The sequence below is a fragment of the Vulpes vulpes genome, chromosome 15, assembly GCF_048418805.1.
Source record: "Vulpes vulpes isolate BD-2025 chromosome 15, VulVul3, whole genome shotgun sequence".
Lineage (NCBI taxonomy): Eukaryota > Metazoa > Chordata > Mammalia > Carnivora > Canidae > Vulpes > Vulpes vulpes.
The window spans coordinates 787,312-812,409 of record NC_132794.1 but is presented as its reverse complement, the minus strand read 5'-3'; the positions used below and the strand labels follow the sequence as shown (position 1 = coordinate 812,409).

The window sequence follows — 25,098 nt, the reverse complement described above, 5'->3', positions numbered from 1 at the left end:
ACGGGCTTTGCTGAGGCCTTGAGAACACGTTCTAGGGTGTCTTCCTCCCCTGGAGACACGAGGGCAGCACCGAGAATCTCGAAGCTGTGTAGTGCAGCAGTCCACGGTCGCCCGCAAACATCGCACAGGTTCTGAGTTAACGTACCCCCGGGCGCTTGTCAGAGAAACACGATCTTCTAAACGTCAGGGAACCTAGTAATAAGGGCACCGGCTGCTCCCCATGTTGTCCTCAGCCCAGCTGCTGTCGCCCCCACGGTTGTCTGCTGGGCCGGTCGGTCGGTTAATTGCGGCTCAGCATTTAATCCGGTGGCGCTTGACCCACTTCCACCAGCCCGCGGCCTGGGCGGTTTTGCTCTTTCCTTCTTCCCACGGAGGACGGTTGAGACCATTTCAGCGTCCAGGGGCCTGGGCTGAATGTCCGTGACTGGGAGCCGGGCTGCCCCTCCCCGACGCTGGGAGCGAGAGGGCCCCACACGGGACTCTCTGCCTCTTTTCCGGCCCGAACGGATGCAGGTTGGGGAGGTCTGCGCCGCTCGTCAGCCTGCCCCCTGCCCCCCGCCTCGGCTGCGTTTGCCAGGTACCCATGTGCGATGCTCAGGCATGGGACGTGGCTGCAGAGGCAGCGGGAGGAATCCACGAGAACAGGAAACCCACGCCATCTGGGAGGTGACTGGCCACTGAGCCCACCGTGTCCCAGTGAACCCGAAGGCCCCAAATGCCCGCAGCTGGCCAGCCCCTGGGCGTGTGGTGCTCACAGGCAGGCCCCCCCACTCCATTTGCGATGCGCCCTCCACCCTGCAACTGCCCAAGTCACGTCCTCACTTCTCGCCTGGCCTGGTTTCTCTCGGCTGCCCCTGGCACCTGGGGTGCCCTCGTCCCTTGGTTTCTCTGGGCCTCCCCCTCTTCCGTTTCATGGCCCCCACACCCTCAGCCACTTCTCTTTGGTGACTCTGGTCCTTCACGTCCCTCCTTGTGCCGCTTCCTTTCCAGCTAGGCTCTCTCTGCTTCCCACCTGGCACAAAACAGGCAGGTGTGCCCCTTGGCAGTATATCTGCTTCCGGCGACCACCTCTCCTTCCGTCCCCTGGATGGCCGGCCTCGCTGGCCGCTTGCTTACCTTGCACCAGACCTGCCTGTCAAGGGCTGAGCCTGCCCTGGCCAGACCCGCCGGCCAGCGTCCGGTCCTCCCCAGGCTCTCCCTGGCACTGGACACTCTTGGGGACCAGTGGGCAAGAGCCCGGGCTTCCATGACCCGAACTATAGGACCGGGAGTGAGCCCTGCGTCACTGTGCTGCCCCTTCCCTCATCTGTCAGGGAGCGAGGACGGATCCTCCGCGGAGACCCGCTGCAAGGTGGGAATTCGCCGCCGGGGCCGGACACGTGGCAGGGCTGCCTGCGCCCTCCTGCTTGCTTGGCCACTAGCGACTGGCGTCCCCGGGACTCAGGGCTCAGTCCGTGAGTGATGACAGAGCTGCCCCGGCTGGGGGGAGCGCAGGGAGCCGCCCGCATCGTGGCAGCGTCACGGGCTGAGCCAGTTTGTCACTTTGGGCCGAGGTTTAAGCATCTGTCTCCTCCCAGCCAGGAACAATGTCTGTAAATATGGGTTCTGAGGGGCAGGAGGAGGACTGTGGAAACGTTCTTTAATATCACAGCTCGGGGCGCCTGGATGGCTCCGTCGGTGAAACGTCTGCCTTGGGCTCAGGTCACGATCCCCGGGGTCCTGGGATCGAATCCCACGGAGCCTGCTTCTCCCTCTGCCTCCGCTACTCCTCCCTGACGTGTGCTCTCCCTCTCTCAAATAAAAACCTTTAAAAACACACATAACAACTTAAAAATCCTGGAAATAGAAGCATGACATGTTGGTTCCATTTTTCTACATAAAAATTCATCAAATTTTGTGCATAATAAGTAAAAATGCCATGGGGAATTTGACCAGTTGCTATATAGATTTAAATATGTTGACATAGAAAAATAGTTCATGTGTAATGTTAAATGAGAAAAAATAGGACAAATGTGGGTGGTTTGGTCCTGTTTTTATTAAAAAATATAGTGACACAGCACTTCCTAGACAAAAGTCGGGGTGGACCTCCAGATACCCACCAGCACTGCTGGTCTTTCCGAGTAATGACATTACGGGTTACTTTTTGCATAAATGCATTTTCTATTTCTTTCTGTAATGAACATCCAAATATTTGCGCTATTTTAAATTTTTTCCCTATAATGAACAACCGGGCTGACTCTGGTCGGGGGGACCCGCATGCATCCACTTTCTCGGCACCTTTGTTCGGAGCCTGTCCTCACAGCCCAGCGACCCCTCCCTGCACCCACGTTTTTACTTCTGCCTGTTACGTGTTTTTATCATTTGTCGGCGTCTGACTTCACGTGAGATGCTGAGCTAACGGGGGTGAGAGGTGGGCTGCGGGCGACTTTCTCCTGCTCGGGGGCAGAGGTGCCCGCCCGGATGGGAGGCCGGGAGGCCGGCACAGTCCCCACCGCCTCTCACGGGGCCGCGTCCGCCCTCCCGTCCGCGCTGCCCGCGCAGGGCCCTGCGTCGGGAGGGCTCGCGAGGACACGCAGCACTCACGCATTTCTGAGCTTCTGTGTGCAGCCTGCTTCTAGGCCTGGACCTAGCGGCTCTAGGTCAGCAAAAAAATAAAAATAAAAAATAGCAGGGAAAGGAGAGAATTTGCAATTGGTGCTGCTTCAGGCACCTCATCCCGCAACCCCAGGACGCCAGGGCTCCAACAGCACCAGCTTCGTGCAAGGCCGGAGCGCGGCAGACGGCTGACAGCAGCAGTGACAGCTCAGGCCTCAGGAGCTGCGTCCCCGTCGCTGGGGCCCACCCCTGTCTCCCTCTCCGAGGCTGAGCTGCTGTGGCCCATGTCCCGCGGGCATGTGCGCCGGCTTGTGCGCTGGCCCCTGTTTGGGGGAAGGAGTCATTGAAATGACAGCACGTCCGCGCCGGGTGCACCCCTCCAACGGAATGAGGGGAGTTGGGCGAAAAGTAGGTCACATGTGCCCGGTCCCATGTCACGAGGTTTCCAACCTGAGGCCAATGGGATTTGTAGCCTCCTTTGGTTAGGACAAAACCCACTCTGGTTTTTCTCCTTTAGCATTTTATCTCCTCTAGACGGGGAGGGGGGCCATCTGTCCGGTAGCCGCACCAGCCGGCCCTTCCGGCCTCCCGGAGCCGCTTTGTTCTGAGGTAAGGGGCGCAGGAGGTCGGGCCGAGTGTCGTGGCGAGGAGCCGGGCGCAGGGTCCTGGGGGCCCGCGGGGGTGGGCACGGCACCTTCCCGTGACACTCAGGGCCAGGTCCTCACGTTAGGTTCTGTTTTCATGCTCTGGCTCCTCTGTGGGGACCAAGGTAAACTGAGGCATAGAAATGTGAGCGTGCGGGTTTCTCGGCGGCGGCCGGCGCACGGGGGTGGGGGTGGGAACGGGGCTCCCGAGACACGCTGGCCGCCCCGGCCGAAATCCGCGGCCCTGCGCCTTCCCTTAGGACGCCAGCACCGGGGACCACGGGTCCAACCCGGGTCCGCCCGCGGACGCCTGCGCTATCGGGTCCGGGGGCCACGCACTCCCGGGGCTTGTCGCCCAGACTGAGAAAGAGCAGCTCGTAGGCACGAGCAGGCCGCAGACGTGGCTCCGCCGCAGCCGGGCGCACGCGGAATGCGGACCTAAGTGTGGCTTGTGAACAACAGAATCTCATTCATTTATTTGTTGGTTGGTTGGTCTCGCTGTCCTGTGAGTGAACTGAAGTACCCGTTAGCTCGGGGTCCCTCCGACGGGCATCCTTTGGCAGGTGACGGGTCGGCTACAGAACGGCTGCGACGTCGCGCGGCGGGTGTTTAGACAAAGACGCGCTCCCCTCCGGTTTTGCTGGGGAAGATGCCTCCGGAAGAGACTTCTAGAAGCAGAGTCACAGCGGTATTTGATCTGAGGACGTCCTACAGGACAAAAGCCTTTTGCCTTTCTGAGATAAAAATCTTTAAAATTTGTATGTTTTAAAAAACAGATTTATTAATTTATGATAGACCTAGAGAGAGACAGAGGCAGAGACCCAGGCAGAGGGAGAAGCAGGCTCCGTGCAGGGAGCCCGATGTGGGACTCGATCCCGGGACCCCGGGGTCACACCCTGGGCCAAAGGCAGGTGCCGAGCCGCCGAGCCACCCAGGGATGCCCTAAAATTTGTATTTTAAGTAGCTTTCTGGGGAACGTGGGCCCGTGGCTCAGTTCACAGAAGTAAATGCGAACACACGTGGATGGCGAACGAGTGGACGTTCTAGATGTAGAACAGCGGTTGTGCCTGCGGCAACAAAAGCAGCTCTTCCCTCGGGACCGTGCGATGCCGCCTGCCTTCACCTGCAGCCTCTCCACGCATCGCACGTGGCTTTTCTAAGAGGCTCTTACCCATTTTACAGTCTTGAGCAAAGAGAATTTTTTTTTTCTGCCTTTTCATTAAGAGAGAGCAGAAGAGCCGGGGGTCCTTATTATTTGCGGTTGTAAATGCTTCTCTTAGGCCTGGAGGAAGCCGCGGCCCCTCTGGCGTCACGGGTCCCCAGCCCCGTTCCTGCCCCCGGGCTGGCGCGGCCCCCAGGCGAGGGCAGGGTGCACACACGGCCCTCTCGGGGCGAGCAAGACTGGGATCGTGTGTCCAAGTGAAATCATAGAAACCCCCAATCTATTGCCTTTGGAGGGACATGAGCTCTGCTCCCTCTGGAAGTGGGACCGGCCTTCCGGCGAGCTACGGGATGCTTATGTCCCTTACCGACCGGAGCAGTAGATCATTATTTTTGCAGAAATAACATAAATAGAACAACGCAGAGGCGACAAGGTGGCGTCCCCATGTGCTTCCCAGAAGAGTGTCCTAACACAGGGCAAGGGGGTGCGGTGCTCTGGGCCCCCAGCGGGGTCCCTCTCTCCTGCCACCCCGGGGACAGAGGCTGCGGGCGAGGGGATGGCCGTGGGCGGTGCCTTGGCCTCGGCGCCTCGGGGAGCGCTCGGTGTGCGGGGGCGTGTGCCGCCCCGTGGGGTCCCGCCTCGGGCAGATTGGGGCCCGGGCACCAGGTGACACCCTCCCAGAGGCATCTTCCTGAGGTCGGGGCCGCGGGGGCGGGGCCGGGGGTCCAGGGCTTCCCTCTCCCCGAGCGGCAGCCGCGGTGTTCACTGGACAGCACAGCGCAGGCCGCTGCTCTCGGAGGGGCGCGCAGCCCCGTGCCCAGCACTGGCAGACGCGGCCCGGCCCCCCCGGCCCCCCCGGGCCCCGCCGAGCCGGGTGCACGAGCCCACGGGCCCACTGGCCTCAGCCTCCCGCGGCCCCTCCCGTCCGGGCCCAGACCCGCCGGCCCCACCGCTGGCCACAGGCTCGGGAACCGCGAGGGGAGGGCCGTGGGGACAGCGTGTCCCGCTCGCCGGCTGTGCATGTCCCCGGGGCGGGCGGCCACGCCAATGGCAGGCAGCGTGACAACCGCCGTCCAGGAGAACCTGGGGGGACAGAGGATGTGCCCCCGGGTGCGGGGCCCTCGCGGGGAGGACCTGGGAGTGAGGGACGCCGGCGCCGTGGGCAACAGGAGTCGGTGGCGAACGGCAACGTGGGCTTCAGCTGGCGCCCCACGCGCGGGCGACCCAGCTGCAGAGGACTCGTAGGACGGGCGTGTCGCCGTTTCAAACCCGTGGGTCCCGCCGGGGAAGGGGCTCGCGTGGCTGCCCCCAAGGGACCCACCGCCGCCGGCACATGGTGCCCGCACAGCGTTCCGTGAGGGAGGCCGCGGCCGGGGGCCCCTCCCCAGGCCTGGGACGTTCCGTGCCCGGTGGGCGGCCACGCGGGAAGCGTCTGAGGACGGGCCGAGCGCGGCGCGGGAGAGCCCCGGGGGCAGGACGGCCGCCGCCCAGCTCGGCCTCCGCTGCCCTGCGAACCTGCTTCTCTGCCGCTTCTGAAAAGACGTGATAAGCGAATCCTTACAAGGCCCCGGGCCTGGTGACGGCTCTGGACGTCCCCTGGGCGCTGCGTCAGGGTCACCTGTGCCGTGTCTGTGCCCAGAGCCGTACACCCGCCGTGGCGTCCTGGCGAGTGGGGGCCGCACGCTCGGGGGACACGGGCTGGGGGCTGCAGAGCCGGGCTCAGAAGGACGCCGGGCGGCGCCGCCCTGGCTGGCCCCTCGGGGCTGCGCGGTGACCTCTCCTCACCCTGCGGATCGGGGGCAGACGGCGATGAGCAGGACCAGCTCCCGTCCTCGGAGCCTCAGACCTGACGGAAGACGATGGTCCTTGGCACGGCCTCATTCTGTTGTATTCACCTAAAATTCTTGCCAGGTTTCCCAGCTCTCTTGCAATACGTGACCACTTCGGTGTGGTAAAAGCCAGAATTAGGAGCCTCCTTCCCAGTAAAAAATGGTCGTGAAGACACAGACTGAATTTTGGGGGGTAAGCGATGCTCACCCTGCCTGAGCCGTCCTCCCGCCCTCCCTCCCCGGGTCATGGTGGCCGCGAGCCTCCGGGTCCCCCCCCCGCACCTGTGCACCAGCAGCGCCTGCAGGGCGGGGGCCTTGGGCTCTGCTCCCCACTCCCCAGCTGCGAGCTGCAGTTCGTCCGCGACGGAATTCCTGATGTTAAGTCCGTCCCGAGAGCAAGCGTCGTGTGGGTACGTGGGGCCCACCTCCCGGTGGCGGCAGCGGCCTCGCGCCCGCCGGCTCCGGGACCCCGGGTCCAGGTTGCATTGGTGGAGCTTGTGCCGTGCTCGTGCTGTACCGCGGCCGCGTCTGCGCTTCGTCACGACCGAGGAGCCCCACTGCCGCCCGGTGCAGTCGCTGGCCGTGAGGGATGTGCCCACCTTCCCGTGAGCAGCGTAGGATTTTCCAGATGGGAGCCCCGGGCATTTGCACGAGCCGCAGAGCTCCATGGCCCCGTGCAGGCCACTCCTCTCGGGTCGGGGACAGACCGGGACTCTGACATCCAGGCGGCCCCCGTGTTCCCACGGAAGCTCTTGGCGTCTCAGAAGCTCGTACAGGCGGGGTCCCGTGCGGTCCTCCTGGGGGGACCCCAGCCCCGGAGTGCATGGGGCGGGGGGCTCGGATCTCACCCCTCCCCTCGCCAGGGCGTGTTTGGTGGGAGGACCGTGCTCTGCTCCCGGGCGTCCGCGTGCCCAGATGCCGCCGTGTCCCGGCAGCGGCTTGTCTCCCGCGCCCCCAGCACGCGGGCTGAACCACTGTCTGGCAAATAGCACTTCTCACCTCGACCCTTCTCTTAAGGGAAGTCCTGGCTACTCTCGGCTAATGAGTTTTTCACGTACATTTTGAAGCCGGCTTGAATGGAAGTGAATCAGCAGATCAATTTGGGGAGAATTAACATCTTTCTGAGTCTACGGACGTGATGTATTTCTCTAATTCTTAAACCTTCTTTAATTTCTGTTAATAGTCTATAGATTTCTACATAGAGGGTTCACACACCTTTTGTTACATTTATCTCAACTGATGTATGTTCTTGTACATGATTTTTTTTTTAAAAAAAAATTTATTTTCTAGCTTTTGCTGGTAACCGTCCTATCAAACTCACCCACCCCCTAGCGTCATGCACAGATTGCGCTGGGCCCTGTGTGCCCGTTCCAGTTGTGCTGCTGTGTCACCGGGCACCTCTGGAGGGGGCCCTACCTGCCGGGGGCCCTGAAATCCAGGATGTGCAGACCCACGGTGGACGTGACAGCCGGCGGGTGTGCTGCGCGGGTGCCGGTCACTAAGCAAGTTACTAACCCCAGCGATGGCATCATCCCGACCCAGCACCTTCTTCCCCCAGAGCCCCCCCCCAGCCGGTACGGGGCATCCCCACCCTGTGCTGTGCCACATGCCTGGCTCCTCGGGATGCCCCAGGTCAGACGCTGCATCGCCACGGATGCCTCAGTAATCGAGTCAGGTCCTGGCGTCCTGTTGCCATCCTCACGAGTGGACGGAGGAGTCTGAGGACACAGCCGTGTCCCTGCTATTTTCCAGGGGCTCAGTCACAGGACATCGGGAAAGGGGGGGTGTTCCTGCCTGGCACCTGTAGAGTGCTGAGTGCACAGGCCCCTCCGGTAGGTGGGCACATGTGTTCCTGCCGTTCTCTGTGGCTTCTCGGGGCCCGATTCGCCCCGGCGGGCTCCTCCCTGAGGTCTCAGATGCCTGCCAGCAACGGGCTGGGTGACGTCCCTGACCAGGGCGAGGGCAGGGAGGAGGGACACCCCCTGCTCCCCTAGTGCAGTGGAAGCCTCTCCGGTCTTCACATCTCGTGGACCCTGAGGCCATAAGAAGCTGCCCCTCCCTCCCTCCTCCCTCCCTCCTCCCTCCCTCCCTCCTTCCTCCCTCCCTCCCTCCCTCCCTCCTTCCTTCCTTCCTTCCTTCCTTCCTTCCTTCCTTCCTTCCTTCCTTCCAGAAGAGGAACTTCTGGATCTCTGACCAATCTCAAATGTATGTCTGAGGGTGAAGGGGGACTGAGTGTTTTCAGTCTCTTGGGTTTCTGGCTGTCCCAGCCCTATGGTTCAGTTTCTTTTCCCAAACTGAGAGCTGCTCAAGGACTGTGCTTCCCCCCGGGCTGCGCTCTGTGTCCGGCACCTGTCTCTGCCACCGTAGGCTTCCCGCTGTGGCCAGAGGGTCTCTGCAGAGATAAAACGTGTGCACACAGACCGGGCACGGGCACTGCACACACAGAAGCCAGGGTTCTGTTACCCATGGCCCCAGGGAGGGTCCGGTCCACCGTGCACAGACACAGCTGCTCTCTGCAGGGCGGTGGGGATGTCAGGGACAGGACTGGACGCAGGTCTCGGGGAGTCCTGTCTTGTCTCCACAGTGAAGATGTTATTAATCTTGAAATATATATTTGAAATAACTGGACCATCTGTAAGAGGCTGGACCCTGGGCACCTTCCTCCAAAGGGAGGCATCGCTGGGTGAAGCCCACACGTTGCTAGGAAGAGAAGAGCTTTGCACCGTGCTGGACACGAGGCCAACGTGCTCTGGCCTCTAGAGCAAGGAGAGAAGGTGAGCAGGCCCCCCAGCCCCATCACGCTGGTCCGTCTGGACACCTGAGTGACGAGCCAGCAGGCCATGCACAATGCTCACTCACGTCAGGGTTGCATAAGCCCTGACCCTCTTCCGAACGCTAACTGTGACTGGCAAGAGCATTACATTCCGCAGAAGTCTCCCCTCCCCTTTGTGGCCCCAAGGACATCGTCTGCCCTGTGAGTCTCTCCCAGGGAGCATAAAGCAGCTAATAGGCTCTGTCGGCTTCTGCTGTCCTGGCCCCCTGCAGCCTAACGGGGTGATGTGCTGTTAAACATGATAAATCAAGTCCTCGGTTGTCCCTCGAGGTGCCTTCCACGGTCACCTCCCCCAGACAACTGAGGCCCTGGTGCAGCCCTGCACAAAGCACCGCTCACGGGGCCGCCGCAGCAGGGCTGTCAGCCCAGCCCGGCTCCCACGGCGGCTGCGTGGGCTCAGCTGGAGGTCTGCAGGCAGGACGTCTGCTCCCTTCTCACGTCGGGAGAGAGCGGGGTCGTACGCTTGCAGTGAGTGTGACGGCTGTTGTGAACTCCACAGCCAGCTGTGTACGACTCCTCCTTTAACACCCACATCTGTTTGCTCTTCCCTTGAAGAAAAAGGCCTTACAAATGGGACATTCAGTGCCCCCCTCAAACGCGACGCTTTCCTTCCCGTCTGAAACCAACACCGTCCTTGGTTTTAGTATTTGACCAGCATGACCTTTGTCTGTGGTCAGGAGCACGGGCTGAGAACTAGCCTGTCGGTCGCTGTTGCGCACCTGCTCTTCTCATAAAACAGGCGGAACTGGGGTGGGTTCCACCAGTGTGAGGACGGGGTGGGTCTACATATGTGAAAGCACGACGTGGATATGGGCCCCGTCACCGCTGTTGATTGAATGTTCTTTAAGAAAGAGTGATTGAGGGCAGCCCAGGGGGCTCAGCGGTTTGGCGCCGCCTTTGGCCCGGGGCATGACCCTGGAGACCCGGGATCGAGTCCTGCGTTGGGCTCCCGGGATGGAGCCTGCTTCTCCGTCTGCCTGTGTCTCTGCCTCTCTCTACGTCTCTCATTAATAAATGAAAAAAATCTTTAAAATTTTTTAAAAAAAAGAGTGATTGAAAATTCGATTTATCAGAATTTCTCTAGACGTAATCTGATTATAAACAGATTTTGCCAGTTTAATCAACATGAAAGATTAAGTGATGTTTGGGTTCTGATTAAAATGAAGCAAGCTGCGAGCGCCTGGGTGGCTCAGTCAGTTAAGTGTCCAGTCCTTGGTTTTGGCTCAGGTCATGATCTTGGGGTCATGAGATTGAGCCCCATGATGGACCCCACGCTCCCCACTCAGTGCGGAGTCTGCTGGGGTCTGCTGGCCTCCCACCCCAGCCATCCCCCAACTTGTGTGTGTTCTCTCTTTCAAAGAAAGGGAGGGAGGAAGGAAAATCTTTGTTAAAAAACGGAATAGAGGGATCCCCGGGTGGCGCAGCGGTTTGGCACTTGTCTTTGGCCCAGGGCGCGATCCTGGAGACCCGGGATTGAATCCCACGTCAGGCTCCCGGTGCATGGAGCCTGCTTCTCCCTCTGCCTGTGTCTCTGCCTCTCTCTCTCTTTCTGTGACTATCATAAATAAATAAAAAAATAAAAATAAAAAAAAATAAAAAAAAGAAGTTTTAAAAAAAAAGAAAAACGGAATAGACTATACCTACCAACTGACATTATAGTTGATGGTGGGAGACTAACGCTTCCCCCTAAAATCATCAGCAAAACAAGGGTGTCTGCTCTTGCCACTGTACCGAGCAGAGGGCCGGCAGTTTTAGCCAAGCTTAGTATGGCGGGAAGCAGAAATGAAAGGCTGACAGATTTATAAGGAAGAAGCAAACCCGTCTTCTACTTAGATGCCATGATCGTGTGCATCGAAAATCCCGCTAAGTTTACAAGAAACTCCCAGAACCACTGAGCAGGTCCCCCTGTTTAGGAACGCAGGGTCGGCCTACAGAAGTCCGTCCCGCTCTGCAGACCACCAGTGAACAACGGGAAACCGAATTCAAAAACCCAGTGCCATTTACAGGAACTCCAGGAACTCACGTACCTGCTCTGGGTCTAACAAAACATGCACAGGATCCTGCATGCTGAGAACTATGGAATACCGATGAGAGGAATCCAAGAAGACCCACATCGGGGACATCGCGGTCACAGATTGGGGCCCTCAGCGTGACAAACATGCTAGCGTCACCCAGACACGTCTGTAGGGTCAGTGCATTTTCTGTCAAAGTCCCGGTGGGAATGTCTTTAGGTATAAACAAGTTGATTTAATGTTTTTGTGAAAACAGGGACACCTGGGTGGCTTAGTGGTTAAGCATCTGCCTTTGGCTCAGGTCATGATCCCCGGGTCCTGGGATCAAGTCCCTCATCGGGCTCCCTGCATGGAGCCTGCTTCTCCCTCTGCCTGTGTCTCTGCCTCAAATAAATAAATAAATAAATAAATAAATAAATAAATAAAACGTTTCCGTGAAAACATAAAGGAACTAGTGAACCCAAGAGAATTTTGAAAAAGAATAAAGTTGGAGTGATTTTAGGACGTGGTCACGCAATAGTAATCACGACGTGGAGGTGGTGGGTGGAGAGGCACGTACACAGATGAAGCACCCGGCGTCCAGGCTATACCCGCAGGAGTGTGGACGATTGTAACACAGCGGTTTAATACAGAATGGGTAAAAATAATAATAATAATAATAATACAGAAGGGGCAGTATAGTATTTGCAAGAAATGGCATTGAAGCTATTGGGTGTCTGTATCCAAACAGTGAAACCAAAACCGAAAACGCTTGACTTAGACATCATGGCTTGTACAAAAATTAACTCAAAAAAATAATAATAATAAAATAAAATAAATAAAAAAATAAATTAACTCAAAATGGATCAAATAGCTGAACGTAAAACATAAAACTACTCCTTAGGAGAGAGTCCTGCCCATTAAAGATAAAATTGAGCAGTTGGCCCTTGTCACAGTTAAAACCGTTTACCCTGTGAAGGACCCTGTCGAGACGTGAGAAGACACAGGAGCTCAGGGGAGATCTTTGTCCGTCACAGGCCAGCGAAGGGGGTAGGGAGAGCGCTTCAGACCCCTCGGCGAGAAAGCAAGCTCTCCGGGCGGGAAACGGACAGACGACGTCCATCCCCAGGACAGGATGGGACACAGGACATCCCCGGGGGGGGGGCGGGGCACAGGAACCCTCTGTACTATTTGTGCAGCCGGTCATGGGTCTGACGTACTTCGAGAACACACACACACCACACGCAGACCCTGGATGGACAGTCGTTCAATTGTGTAAAAAAAATTGTGTAGACGAATAAAAGTGAGAGATTATCAGAATGTATGAAAAAGCAAGAGCAATCTGTGCAGTCAGCAGGACCCCACGTGGAATACACTGTCGGTGGGTGAGAAGTTACAGGACAGAAGATGTGTCGCGGCAGCACTGACCAGCAGCCAGCTGGGGGGGCTACGTTAGCCTCAGATGACGCGGGTGCAGGACGAGGAAGAGGGCCGGGGGTGAGGAGGGTCGTCATGTCGGGATAAGCTGACCAGTTCACCGGGGCGGCGAATCTGCCACGTATGTGTGTTGAGCCACGGGGCCTGAAGCGCTCGAAACAAAACCTGACAATGGAAAAGCAGAGGGGACCAAGCCACAGTTAGAGCGGGAGAGTCCAGGTGCACCTGTCAGGAACGGTGGAGCAGGCAGGAGGAGCAGCACGGACAGGGCCGGAGGGGCAGGGCGGGGGGCGGTGGGACAGGGCGGGGGGGGGCGGGGGCGGTGACAGGGCTGGAGGGCAGGGCCAGGGGGACAGGACTGGAGAGGGGCAGAGCCAGAAGGGCAGGGCCTGGTGGGGGGGCAGGGCTGGAGAGGGACAGGGGCAGAGGGGGCAGGGCCGGGAGGACTGGGCTGGAGGGGTAGGGCCTGGTGGGGGGACAGGGCTGGAGAGGGCAGGACCAGAGGGACAGGGACACAGGGACAGGGCCCAGTGGGAGAACAGGGCCAGAGGGACAGGACTGGAGAGGGGCAGAGCCAGAAGGGCAGGGCCTGGTGGGGGGGCAGGGCTGGAGAGGGACAGGGGCAGAGGGGGCAGGGCCGGGAGGACTGGGCTGGAGGGGCAGGGCCTGGTGGGGGGACAGGGCCAGAGGGACAGGACTGGAGAGGGACAGGCCCGGAGGGGCAGGGCCTGGTGGGGGGACAGCGCTGGAGAGGGACCGGGCTGGAGGGACAGGGCCAGAGAGGGGCCAGGCTGGAGAGACAAAGCTGGAGCGGGGCAGGGCTGGAGGGGCCAGGCCGGAGGGGCCGGCACAGTTCCCCGACTGGATCTCCCTGACCGGACAAGATCCGCCACCCGACGACGACGACGACGACGACGACAACGACGAGAGGGCACACATCCCCATGACAACACAGGACATTTGCAAGGCGAACCGTATTCTGTGTAAAAAGAATAAAAGACCAACAAATACAAAACAACTGAAATCCTATGTCTTCTGACCGGACTGTAAATAAACTAGAAATCAGTAACCAAAGGTAACCAGAATCTTTCAAAATATTTTAAAAAATCAAAGCACACACCTCCGAACGGTGGCCAAGGAGGAGGTACCAAAGGGATTCGCAGGACACCTTGAACGGGGAGGAGTCCTGGCGTAGTCGGGCCGCGCAGGTGCAGCGAATCAGCACCCCCGGAGGGGCCCGCGGCCTGAAGCACCAACGGGAGAAAAGCTCTCCAGACTCTATCATCTAAGGTTGCACCTTCAGACACTAGGAAAAAAAAAAAAAAGAATAAGAAAAAGGAAAAGCGAGCAGAAGGGAAGAAATGGCAAGAGGAGACCAGGCGCTCATGCAAATTGAAAATGGAGCTGACTGACTTCACGCAGCATCATACCCTCCAGGTCCATCCACGTCGAAGCAAATGGGGGGTATTTGTCGTTCCTAATATCAGGAAGGGAGACAGAACACGAGCGACGCCTAACTCTGGGACACGAACTGGGGGTGGGGGAAGGGGAGGAGGGTGGGGGGTGGGGGTGACTGGGTGACGGGCACTGAGGGGGGCACTGGACGGGATGAGCACTGGGTGTTATTCTGTATGTTGGCAAATCGAACACCAATAAAAGATAAATTTATAAAAATAAATAATAATAAATAAATAAATAAATAAATAAATAAATAAATAAATAAAATCTTTAAAAAAAAGAGAATGGAGCTGAGCCCTTCACGTGGGACTTAACCTGGAGACGGGCCGTGCGCCCCAGGGACCCAGGAGGGAGTGGCCGCGGTCGGTTTGGGGGGGCGGGTGTCGGAGCCATTTGTGTGCGTCCTTCGTTGACCTACCAAGACGTGCTCCTTCCCTCCCGCCACCGCCACCGCCACCCGGAGCCAGCAGGCCCTCAGTGCCCCGGGGAGGGAGCGAGGAAGTGGGGGCCTACTTGTTACTGATTTCTAGCGTGATTCAGCTGCGACCAGAGAACAACACCCTGTATATGATTTTGATTCTTTTAAACTTAGGTTGGTTTGATGGCGAAGGAGATGGGTGTTAGTATATACGCTGTGGGTGCTTGGAAAGAGCGCGTGGGCCTCTGCCGCCAGGTGTCGTGGTCTCTCCTGGGTGGTGGTGTCCCCCTGTCCCCTGTCCCCCTGCTGGTTTTATGCCTGGGTCTTTCCGTTGTTGAGACACAGCATTGGAATCTTCAGCTGCAATTGTAGATACGGGTATTTTTCCTTTTAGTTCCGTTAGTTTTTGCTTCACATACCTTACAGCGCCCGTGTTTGATTCATACACACTTAGGATTGTTGTTGCTTCCTCATGGACTAATCCCTTTTGCCCTTATCCAAGGCCCCCGTCTGTCCCCGAGAATTTTCAATGCTTTGAAGTCTATTTTTTTAACTGAAGGATAATCCATATACAGTATCCTATTAGAGTCAGGTGTACATAATAGTTTTAATATTTAATTAGATTATTAGGTTTAAATTTTTTAGATTCATTTTTTTTAAGATTTTATTTATTCATTCATGATAGACGGAGAGAGAGAGAGAGAGAGGCAGAGACACAGGCAGAGGGAGAAGCAGGCTCCATGCAGGGAGGCCGACGTGGGACTCGATCCCGGGTCTCTAGGAACAGGCCCTGGGCCGAAGGCAGGCGCTAAACCGCTGCGCCACCCAGGGATCCCTAAATTTTTTAGGTTTTTTATTTATTTTTTTTCAGGTTTAATATTTTTATAATATTAAACAAATATAATGTTACAAAATTATCCCCATGGTAAGTCTAGTTGCCATCTGTCACCGTGCTGTTATTACAATATTGCTGACCCATATTCCCTACACTATGCTTTGCATCCCCAAGTCTAACTTATTTTATAAGGAAGTATTTTATTTTATATATTTTATTTTATAAAATATATATTATATATAATATATATAATTTTTAATTTAATTTAATATATTATTAAATATATATATTTATATATTATATATTATAATATATATAATATATAATATATATTATATTTTATTTTATAAAATAAAATTTTATTTTTAATTTAATTTAATATATTATTAAATATATATATTTATATATTATATATTATAATATATATATAATATATAATATATATTATATTTTATTTTATAAAACTGGAAGTATTTTATAACTACTATTTTATCACTTATTTTATAACCTCTTAGTCCCCTTCACCTATTTTGGTCCCCCCCCCCCACAACCTCTCCCGTCCCTGGTAACCCGCGGTTTGTTTCCTGTATGTAGGAGTTTATTTCTGTGTTGTTTCGTTTCATTTTTTAGATTCCACATAAATGTGAAATCACACAAGTTCACTTAGCATAACACACTGTCAGGGTCCATCCTTAATGTCACAAATGACAAGATTTCATTCTTTCTTATTGCTGAGTAATATCTCATTGGGTATGTAAACTGCATTTTTTTTAACCTGTTTATCCATCGATGGACACTTATGCGGCTTCCATGTCTTGACTGTTGTAAATAATGCTGCAGTGAACAGGGAGGTGCAAGATCTTTTTGAATAGATATTTTCATTTTCTTTGGATAAATACCCAAAAGAAGAACTATTGGATCATCTGATATTTTTGTTTTTAATTTTTTGAGGAACCTCCTCACTGTTCCTGACAGTGGCTGCACCAGTTTGCATTCCCACCAGCAGTATGCGAGGGTTCCTTTTTCTCGTCATCCTCACCAACACTTCCTATTATCTGATGTTAATATAACCATTCCTGCTTTCTTTTGATTAATAGTTGCATAACACATCTTTTTTCCATGATTTTTTCCCTTCTACTTATATTATCCTATTTGAAGTGGGTCTCCACATCTAGTTAAGTCACGTTTCTTAATCTACTCTGCCGTAGTCTTATTTTTTAATTGGTGAATTTAGACTATTTACACTTATTATAATCATTGGGATATTGGGGCTTAAATTTGCCATTTTATTTTTTGTTTGTTCTCTCTGTTTTTCGTGTTCTTATTTTTTCGTGTTCTTATTTCCTGCCATATGTTTTTTTTAGAATTCCGTTTTGGTTTATTGATAGTGTTTTAGTATACCTCTGTTTTTAGTAGCTTTTTGATGTTGCTCCCGATATTGATATATATGTTCAATCTATGGATCCTAGTGATGTTTTCATTTTACCAGTCCAAGGGAAGTATAGAAACTTTTAACTCCCTCTATGATTCCTCACCCTCCCCCATTTATAAGATAATTTTTGTAAATATTTCCTCAGTATCCTGTTGGAATCACATCGGGCAGTGCTGTAATTTTTTTTGCTCCAATCATTAAACATAATTTAGAAAACCCAGGAGGAGAATGAAAGCCGTTGTATATACTCGTGTTTTTGCTCACTGTGTTCCTTCTTCCTTCTCGAAGAGAAGGAGATTTTGAGATTTTGAGATTCTTTCTGTATCATTTCATTTCCATTTGGAGAACCTCCTTTAGCCATTCTTGTAGACTAGGTCTGTGGGCAACTAACTCTCTTAGTTTTTTTTTTTCACCTTGTAACATTTCAATTTCTCTTTCATTTCTGAAGGATATTCTCGCTGGGTATACAGTTCCAGGCTGACAGTTCTTTCCTCTTAACCACTTAAAGCTATTGTGCCACTTTCTTCTGGCGCGGAGGCTTCCAATGAAATTCGCGGTCATCAAATTGCTTTTCTCTTTATAAGTACAATGTCATTTCTCTCTTCCTGCTTTCAGCACTGTCTTCCGTTTTTAAACATGTGATTATATACGTTTATGTGGATTTCTTTGGATTTATCTTGCTTGGGATTCGCTCAGCTTCTTAGATGTGTGGGTTTATACTTTTTGCCAAGTTTGGGAAGTTTCTAGGCATTATTTTCCCAAGTACTTTTTCAGCCCTTTTCTCTTCTTCCTTTGGGACCCTAAGAGGGCAAATGCTAGATCTTTTGTCACAGCCTCACGGGTCCCTGAGGCTCTGTTCTCCTTTTTTTTTCAAGTCTATTTTTACTCTCTTTTTTTTTTTTTTTTACTCTATTCTTCAGATGAAAGTTGTTCTTGCAGTTCACTGGTTCTTTCCTTGGACCCCTTCATTCCATTACTGTATTTTTTAGTACTAATAGTGCTATAATTTCTATTTAGTTCTTTACATCTTGTTTTTTGTTTGTTTGTTTGTTTTTTGGTATTTCTGTTTCTCTGCTGAGACTGTATATTTTTTCATTTGGTTAAAAATATTCTTGGTTGCTTATTGAAGAATCTTTATCATGGCTGCTTTGAAATTTTTGTGGGATAATTCTAACATCTCTATCATCTCAGTGTGGTGTCTGCTGATCGTTTTTCATTTAGTTTGAGATCTCTCTGGTTCTTGATATGAATCCTAGATATTTTGAATGTTATGTTATGAGTTTGAATATTACTTAACCTCTCATTTTAGCTGTTTTCCTTTCACACTATTGCAGCAAGGGAAAGGAGGGGTGTTGCCTCATTACTTACAGGTGGGGTGGGAGTCCAGGTTCCCCCCTCAGCCTCTGTTGGCAGCTGGGGCTTGAGGAACTTCCCATTACTTGTGGTGGGGTGGCAGTTGTGGCTCAGTGTGCCCAGTGTGCCCAGTGTGACTGGCACCCGCCCGGTCGGGACCCCATGGGGTCAAGTGGCTTATTACTGCCTGGCAGGGGTGAGGCCCCTCCTCCCCACTCTGCCTTCTCTGGTAACAGCCAGTATGAGATTAGAGGGCGTCCTTCTGGCCTGGTGAGCTGGACCTGTGCAGGCATTGGTGGGGCTGGGTTAACAATGTCGTCCATGGCACTTGCTGGAGCAGAGCCACTATTATCTCAAGTTTCCAGTATTGCTGGGCTGTCTCCAGTATTTCTGGTCCTTTGGCTGGAGGCAGCAGGCTTTGTTGCAGCTTTTTTTCGGTCTGTGCCCATTGGCGTTTCCAGGTTGCTGGCTCTCCTCCCCCAAGTCTGAGATAAAGATGCAAAAATAAAACCAGGACTTCACCACCATGTCACTCCACAGGCCACTGGTGTGCCAGTCTGCTTGTTCCTTTCAACATTCCAGCATCTCCCTCTGTTTGCTTCGCATAGAATAGCCAGTTTTTCATTGTTTTACAGGGAGGTACCTCTGCTCCATCTTGCTGGAAGCCGAAGTCCTGCTGCTCCTCTTTCAGACATCACAGTTAAGGGCACAGTTGCTGGGCTGGCTGGCTGGGCCCCTGCCCTTGGGCAGGTCTTTTACCTCTTAAAGCATCAGTCCTTCCATCTGTTAAGTGGGGCCGATTGGTACCCACACCTCCGAGTTGAAAGAGGGGGTAAAGCCATCAGCAGATGGCAACCACCAAGGGCAGGTCCAGCCAGAGGAGGGCTCGGGAGGGCAGCAGGCTGGAGCTCCCCCTGCGGGGAGGCCATCCTGACGGCCCCCAGGACTCCCCCCGCAGGGAGGCCATCCTGAGGGCCTTGCTCTTCAGCTGTGCACATGCAGCTGCTGGCTTCCAGTGTAGTCCGTGTGGACAGCAGCAGGCAGGCTGTGTGGCTCCAGAGTTGGTCTCCAGGGACCCTCAGCAAGCAATCTCAGGCACCTTCCCTGTTGCATATACTTGCTCAGCAGCAGCATCCCCTGTGTGGTGACTGGGCCTTTGGCATCACATGCAATGTCACCCATCCGCCGGCCCTCCTGAGTGCAGCCTCAACTCACAGATCCCGCTTGGAAGCTGACTTCTCAAAGCCATCATGAATTTAAAGTGAAATTCAAATGATTACGTCATATATATGCGAACAGAATCTGCACGTAGGATGGTTGTCAATTGTACATAGCAAATAACCCTAGCAGGTTTGCTTCCTGAATGTTCCTTCCTGGGTCGGCTTCATCTCTGGAGACAGAGTGCTCTCAGGGAAGCTCAGAGGAGCTGCAGGTGGCAGAGTGCAAGGAGGGGCCACTTGTCCAGTGCATGTCCCCTGGGCTGCCCCGGGGCCACAGCTCAGATCCAGCACCTTCAGCTGGAAGTCAATAAGCCACACAGAGCCTGGGGCGTATTTAGGAATTGTCAGGATTTTCCCCTCCACCTCCCTCCTGATGCCTCCCCTGCAAAGATGTGGTCCAGGCATGAACGTGGGGACCTGAGCATCTGGCTTCCCTGCAGCCCAGCACAGGGGGCCCGTGTACTTCAGACTGGCTTCACGGGAGCCCAGGAGCGGGGGATCTACTCGTTGGCGTGGACTGACCCAGCAGTCCCAGCAGGCGGCGAGGCAGCATGGGCACTCCATCTGCTCACCCAGTGTCATCAGCCCCATGCACCCATGGGGCACACCCAGCACCCTTCTCATCACCCCAGACCCTGCGGTGGTGCTGAGGCTGGGTGCTCCGGCACTGGGTCCCGGGCTCCCCCACAGCATGGGGGCGGTGCTTTGAAATAGCTACAGATACGCGTGGTTGTATGTGCTCCTCGTTATGAGGGAAGAATATCGAAGCACCTGGAGACCTCACGCAGACACAGAAGATTCATCTGCCCGTGCTCGCCTTCGTCCCCCGGATTCCCTCCAGCCTGGCGTCAGACGGCAAGGGCGCGTGGAGAGCGGATAGCTCTTACGAGTGAATGTGCACGTGAAGGCTGCTGGTGCCCTGCAGGGGTGAGACCAGCTCCACCCGGCTCGGCGGGTCCGCGCAGTCTGGGCCGTGTGACCTGGCACCTCGGACCTCAGCCCATGACTCACGCCAGCATGGCCGGGGTCCTCAGGACATTGCAGATGGGAACTGTCCGTCCCTGCCTGGTGGCAGGAGACGCAGACGTGTGTCAGGAACCTTTGCAGTGGCCTCGTCCCCAGGCTTTCTCTGCAGGAGTCCACGGAGCACGCTGAGGCTTCCCGGCTTGCCCTCCCGCAGCGCAGCCTCACCCCCGCCTTCCCCTCCTGTTGGTCTCGGGCAGCAGAGCCGGGTGAGCTGCAGCTGTCCAGCAGGCTGACTGCACAAAGCAGTCTGAGCTGGATTTCTGTCTCCCGTGCACTAGGAATCCAGGGGGTTTCAGATCTGGACTTTGCATTTCCCATCAGACTGGCCTGGGTGGGCCCCCGTTTGTGCCCTTGCACGCGAGCCACGCGCCTGCACCCAGGACGGAGGGCCTGGCTGGCGGAAGAGGTGGCTCCGTGTGTGGGCTCCCGGGTGCTGGAAGTTCGCGGCTTGCTGACGCTGTGGTCCCAGGAGGCCACGTCTGCTGGGGCCGCTGAGCACCCGCGGTGTGAGCCCCTCCCGGGGGAGCAGAGGCCTGGGCTGTCCCAGCTCGGCCTTCGCCTCCTGACCACCACCCAGAAGTGACCATTGCACGCCTGCGGGACGTGGACGTTGGAACCATTATCAAGACCGTGCCCAGCACGTTCAAGACGCGAAGGGTCACGTGTGTTAAACGGGGACGTCGAAGATGTAACCAAGACCCAGATTGAGGTTCTAGAGTGAAAACTCGTGTCTGAGGTGAAAAGTGCCCTGGGTGGGATTAGCTGCACACGGGAGCTGCGGGGGAGGCTGAACCAGAACCTCCCACAGGAGGCGCAGAAGTGAGCTGGGCTCGAGTCAAGCAGCCCACAGACATGCCCTCGGGGCCGGGGGGCGGGTGGGGCAAGGCAAAAAGTATGTTTGGAAACAAAGGCCACAATTCTCCAAATTTGAGAACTCCAAGGCCACAAATCCAGGAAGCTCAATGAGCACAGAAAGGCTTGAGGAAAGTACGAGAAGGCACAGGCTAAGTAAGTGGTTCAGAGCCAGGGATTCAGGGAAAATCCTTACATGTGCCATGGGAGGGGGCACATTACAGATGCTGAGACGAGTGAGACAGTGGGAGTCTCCCTGCCAGCAGCAGGGGTGGGAGGGTGGGGGCAGCAGGGGGGGAGGGGGCAGCACAACAGGGGAGGGAGGGGGGCAGCACGAGGGGGGAGGTGGGGCAGCAGGAGGGGGGAGGTCAGGGAGCAGCAGGTGAGGGGGGAGGTTGGGGAGCAGGAGGGGGGAGGGGGCAGCACAAGGGGGGCAGCACGAGGGGGGAGGTTGGGGAGCAGGGGGGGTGGGGGGGCAGCAGGAGGGGGGAGGTCAGGGGGCAGCAGGTGAGGGGGGAGGTGGGGGCAGCAGGAGAGGGGGGAGGTCGGGGTCAGCAGGTGAGGGGGGAAGTTGGGGGCAGCACAAGGAGGGAGGTGGGGGCAGCAGGAGAAGCCACTTATATCAGAAATAACAACAAAAAATAAAAAGAAAGAAAGAAATAACGGTGCTGGTTTATAACCCAGGGGAACCCAAGGGCCACAGCAGCAGTGCAGAGGCCTGAGGGGAAACAGAGGCACAGCTGGCGCCCACGTGAGCTGCTCCGCCCTGCGCTCAGTGGCACAGGTACTGGGTGAGGTGAAGGGGTGCTGCGGGCCCCAGGGCGCCCTAAGACCGCGAAACGGGGACGGAGGTCGCGTGGAATCCTGCAGGCGTGCAGCTCTTCCAAGAGGTGGAGGAGAAAACACCAGAAACGGGGGGACGAGGACCAGGTGGTAGCGTAGAGGCAGGTAGAAGGGCGGAGGCCCCAGGTGCACGGCGCCCGCGGTCCAGACCCGGGTCTCAGGCGGAGGTGGATCCAAGGCCGGGCCCGCCGCCCCTGCCGACGGGAAACGAGCTATAAGGACACACAGACGCTCGGAAATAACAGATGGAAGGACACAGGTTGGCCGAGCAGACGGCGGAACCCCTCGGGGCCGCGGTGCGCGGTGGGGACGAGGCTGCCCGCTCCCAGCGCAGGACGCAGGGCCCACCCGGCCCCCAGGCCCCCCCGGACCGCAGGCCCCGGCGCCAGAGGGCACAGCGCCCCACGCACCCCGTAGTACGCAGGACGCCCCTGAGGCATCGCAAGACGCGCTGTCTGCCCCCGAGAGTGAACTGCAGATCGCCGGGAGGACGATCCAGGCGGGCTCTGAACACTGGGCGCCCGGTGACGTCCCGCACAAAATCCCACGCGCCAGGAAGGACGTCGAAGAGAAATTGGAGAGTATTTTGAAACGCGTCCGAAAGAGCACAAATACCAAAATTAGCGGGATGCAGCCAAAGCCACACGTCGAGAGGAATTTTCCAGAACAGGACACCCATATTAGGCAAGAAGTAGACTAGAAAAGATGAATTAATTCGCTCCGTGTCCGTGTGTCCGGGTTTGCTAGTGAATGTGATGGGGCCACAGAAGGGACCTGAGGCAGCCCCACGTTTGGGCCTGAGGCTGGCGGGCAGGGGCCAGCGACGACGGGCGCCCGGGAGGGCTGGCTGGGTCAGACGCGCGTGGGCAGGGGGCCACGTGGACGGGCTTCCTCAGGCGCGTGCACCTCCCAGGCCTGCAGGGACCACGCCTGTGTCCCCTCCTCCTCCCACTGGACGAATGACAAATAAGCTCCCAGCACTGCAGAGAACGGAAGTGGGGTCCTGGCCGGCACACCCGAGTGTGGGCAGGAGTGAGTCCCAGTAATCTTTTCCGACCGTGTCCCGTCCACTTGCTTTTGGGTGAGCGTGACCCCAGGTGCTGCCCCTGCGCTGCTGCAGACGCCGCCGTGATGCACAGGCGTCCCGGGGCCCGGCAGGACTGGGACAAGCCCACATCCTGGAGGAGTCACGGTCCTGGGGCAGCCACTTGCCTGGCGCCCCTCTGCGGCTGGTGGGTTCAGTCGGGCACCGATTCGCAGGCGACCTTACACACCGCGCAGGGCCACTCCTTGTCCCCGGCAGATAGAGGGCACCGTGCTGCTCGGCTCTGCCGCGTGACGGAGGACGGCAGCGGCCGCTGCAGCAGCAGCTCGCTGGCCTGTGTGACAGATGACGATCGACAGCCTGGACCCCGAAGCACCCCCGGCGCCTGCTGACCCACTTTCTCTGCTGGGGCTGGAAACAGTTGCATAACGGAGGCCGCAGGGCCCTGCTGTCCCTGGACGCGGGAGGAGAGGCTGCTAATTAAGAGGGAGGCCCGGCCGCCCCGCCCGGCCGCACGCGATCCCCTCCGTTGGCGGGTTCCTCGGCTGCCACGGGGCGTCTGTGCAAGAGGGAGCACCGTGCACCTGCTGCCGCAGCAGTCGTCAAGCACGTGTCTCCTCCTGCCGAGGGTCCTCCTCCGGGTGCCCTCCTGCAGCCAGACCCGCCGACGGGGCACACAGCGCGGCTGGCGAGCTTGTTCCAGATCCAAGTGGCCGCAAGGGACCAGTGGTGCCCGTGTTGGCCGGGGAACAGAGACACCTTTAACATACAGGGTGGTTTTAGGACTTGGCCTAGGACCTTTGCTAGGTCTTGAGCATTCACATCAGCATCCTTGCTGCTCAGAGCGTCAATGTCTTCCCCAGAACAAGGACCGACTGCAGAGTCGTGGATGGAGCCTCACGTCTCCACAGGTCGCATCGGAGGGCTGGTGTCCAGACTCTGGGGTGGGGGGCACACGGGCCTCAGGGCTCCTGCGGGACTCGGGCCAAGTGTGGGGCCGCGTGTGGCACTGCCCGCGGAGCTGGCCCTGGTGTCACTCAGGTCCCCAGGCCCCGTCCATCATGGCCCAGGCACCCACCTGCCTCCCAGCTGTGCACTCGGGCAGGTGTGCACACTCTCTGCGCTTGGGGTCCACCTGGTGCCCCTCTGGGGATCCCTGGGCCCCGGGTCATCTGGAATCTCCCCCAGCCAGGCCTCCTTCCCTCGCTGTCCCCAGACAGCACCCTGCTGTCACACCTGTGGCCACTGCCCCGTCGCCTACCCACCCCCTCCGAGGCTGGCCACTCCTCGCCCCCGTGGAGGCCTGCAGCACCCCCATGGCCTGCACCCTGACACCTCCCTGTGCACCCAGGCAGGCGGCTCTCCAGCTCCTCGCTGCTCTGACTGCTGGCACCCGGAGAGGGCCCCCCGAGCAGCCCACCCCCGGGACCCAGGCTGCCTGCAGACCGAAGCATCCCTCCGGTGCCTGGGCCTGGCCTGGCCTGGGATTCTGGTTCTGCGACCTTTCCCGCCTGTTCTGGAACCTCTCCTGGTCCTACCATGTCTCCTTGCTGTGCCCCTGCCCTGGCCCCACCTGACCTTCTTCTTTCCTTCCTATTTATTTATTTATTTATTTATTTATATTTTTTATTTTTTTTAACCTTCCTTCCTGATCCTCACGGGTGCCCGTCCCTGAGGTACACTGGGGGAGAACCCGAACCCTCCTCAAGGAGGGGCTCCCGCCGGGACAGTCTGGTCACTCCTCCCAGGGGTCCTTCAGGCCTATTATCCGTCATCGTGTTCTGCCTGTAAATCATAAAGTGAAGCCTCCGTTTTGCTCGCTGGGCTAAGAGCTAGGCCCATCGTCTGTGGAAATTGTCCAATAAACGTGGACTGGGATACGGGGGTGCAGAGCGTCTTCTGGGAAGACTTCATAAGGGAGATGTGCGGCCGTTGAGTTAACAGACACTAGGTCCACTTTAGGAATGGGGTCACGGGGGATCCTTGGCTCTCTACCTGCAGGGGCCACCAGCACCTATGACGTCCTGGCCAGGGGTGGGAACGCTGTGGCCGCGCACGAGGACCCCTGCCCTGTCCGGGTGGTGGAGCCGGGCCTGTTTCCCTCCGTACAGAGGCGGCAGCTGAG

General features: G+C 56.4%; 1 protein-coding gene across 22 annotated transcripts in view; it reads left to right on the top strand.

Moving 5' to 3' along the window:
• The window catches only part of PCBP3 (poly(rC) binding protein 3), a 245,679-nt gene that overhangs the window by 190,938 nt on the left and 29,643 nt on the right, over positions 1-25,098 (top strand). The gene's annotated exons all lie outside the window — the stretch shown is intronic.